This window comes from Taudactylus pleione, unplaced genomic scaffold (genome assembly GCF_031769625.1).
Source record: "Taudactylus pleione unplaced genomic scaffold, aTauple2 ptg000066l, whole genome shotgun sequence".
In the NCBI taxonomy this organism is placed as follows: Eukaryota; Metazoa; Chordata; class Amphibia; order Anura; family Myobatrachidae; genus Taudactylus; species Taudactylus pleione.
Window position 1 is genome coordinate 22,472,802 of NW_028284468.1, and position 2,524 is coordinate 22,475,325.

At 43.3% G+C, this 2,524-nt stretch overlaps 1 pseudogene; it reads right to left on the minus strand.

The window, feature by feature from the left end:
• Window positions 1-304: 304 nt before the first annotated feature.
• LOC148534528 (5S ribosomal RNA) lies at window positions 305-423 on the minus strand (annotated as a pseudogene).
• Between the last annotated feature and the right edge of the window lie 2,101 nt (window positions 424-2,524).

The following is a 2,524-nucleotide window of genomic DNA, read 5'->3' on the forward strand; positions in this document are numbered from 1 at the left end:
TATAAGTCACATCAATGTGATGTAAAATATATATATGTGGGTATTCCTAAAATGTTATAATAGGGAATTTTTCCTTTTTTTCTCCATTAGTCATTCTCTCTCTCTCTCTCTCTCTCTCTCTCTCTCTCTCTCTATATATATATATATATATATATATATATAGTCATTCCAGATGTATATATAACAATTTCAAAAACTTCTTCTTTGCCACATGGTTCTAGCAATTCTTTCATGGACTTTCAGGTGTAGATCAAGGATTGCTTCATAGGTCACTTGTGGGAATAATGCCTGTATGTCCCATGGGAAACTACCATACCTGGGCTTCCCTAGAGGTCTCCCATCCAAGTACTAACCAAGCCCAATGGTGCTTAGCTTCCAAGATCAGACAAGATTGGGCACTCCAACACAGGTATGACAGTAGATATTATTGGGACATACTATATACCCTCCTGACCTGTTTTCTCCATCTCAATCTTCTTATAGGAAGGGAGCTATTTCATAGTTATCATTGAATCCTCTAGGGGTCATAGTGTCCAATTCAAAGATCCGGTACATCTCCCATTTGGATAATTTGTTTGCAAGGTCTCCTCCTCTGTCTCCCAATTCCACATGTTCTATAGCTTTGAATGTCATTTCATCCGAAACTGATTTATGATGTAAATTGAAATGTATTGACACCATATGCGTCTCCACCTTATGTTTAATGTTCCGTATGTGCTCCTGTACCACCCACAGCTATAGCGAAGATGGAAGATAGCCACGATAGTCAAGACCATCATGACCATCGAACTTGCAATGAGACCCTTGTGGTAGGGTCTCGTTGCCACAAGCTAACAAAGCCGAAAGCTCTCCCACTGACATCACTTGTGATGTCAGTGGGGATGGCCCCAGATGGTAGGCATTCTCATGGGAATGCCTCCATCTGGGCAGCCACCCCCCTGGCCCGCCCACCAAAGGGGGCATGCTGTCACTCAACATCGACAGCACGCCCCCTTTGGTGCGACACCCAGACCGATGGCTTGCCTGCACTATCCGAATCTCGCTCATGCGCACAATGGAACCAGCTCCGTCGTGCGCATGCGCTCTGTGCCACCATCAACATGGTTGCAAGTGCTCAGCACTTGCGACCGGGTCTGAATCAGGCCCAGAGGGAGCAATAAATTAATTTGGCCTTCAATTTATCGAAAAGGGTACTGACAATCCCAAAAATCCCAGTTTTGAATAAAGGTTTGGATTTTGTCCCCAAAAAGGAATTTTAATGAATTTCAGTGGAAAATTTACCAGAGTCACCTTCATTGACAACTTAAACTAAAGGAGTTGTTTCAGGACAAGGATGATACAGCTCAATTATTTATGAAAAACAAGAGATTTAAAAGGAAATCTAATTTTTATCCACCCTCCCATAATCTTCCCATTATGAATTTCATAAAAGCACTAAGGGGGTCATTCAGAGTCGGTCGCAAGTGCTGAGCACTTGTAACTGACTCAGTGTTGCCCCACTGGGCATGCGCACTATGGAACCGGCTCTGTTGTGCGCATGCACGAGAACTGGCTAGCGACGGATGCTCCATTGCTAGGGGTCTCGCAGCAGACAGGGAAAGCTGTCGATGGTGAGTGACAGCTCACCCCGTTTGGGAGGCAGGCAGGGGGTGTGCCTGCCCAAACTGAGGTATTCCCACCAGAACGCTTGCCATTTGGGGGCGGCCCCACTGACATCATTGCTGATGTCAGTGGGAAGCTTCCTGCTTGACCATCATGACCATCACGCATGTCGGTCGCTAGAGCTATGGGCGTTAACCCACAGCTTAGCAATCGACAAGGAGGCGGTCATTCAGGATGCAAGCGGCTGCCCTGATTCAGTGCGACCGCTTGCAACTAATAACCACCTCTGAATGAGGTCCAAAATGTACAAGTAACTCACTCACAACAAGAGTGAGAATTCTGGCACAGTCTTTCTAGCCATAGACATATTGTTATAGATCAATTCCAGAAGACAAGAGAGAGGGGGACAGACACAAGAAACTCCTTCAGTTAGAAGTGAAAAGGATCTTTATGTTAGATACACTCAAACCATGTGGCCTTAATGACCAGCTTAATTGGAATGTTTTCATGTATAAGTATAGTGATGTAATATAACCTAGTTTCATATTATGATATCTTATTTTAGTAAAATTTTGCGGGACATAAAGCATTTAGGATATGTTTTTTCTGCATGTTTTCAAGCAATCACTCAACCTATCCTTTGGATGATATTAAGCTATTTCTTTATATGAAGAATGAATTTGAATATGATGAGACTTAATGTGACTATGTAACTTACTGTTTTATTGCTTCATGTTTTAATTTTTAATGGTGACAGGCATATCATTTGTTGTTGATGCTGCATGCCATGGTAATGATGGGAGTGTTGCTAGGTGGGTGGGGCTGGTTTCTCAGCCAGAAGCCCGACAGTCACAACCGGAGTTACCAGAAGCCAATTAGCGTCTTGTTCACAGGGTGTCTATTAAAAAAGTAAGCTTGTTTT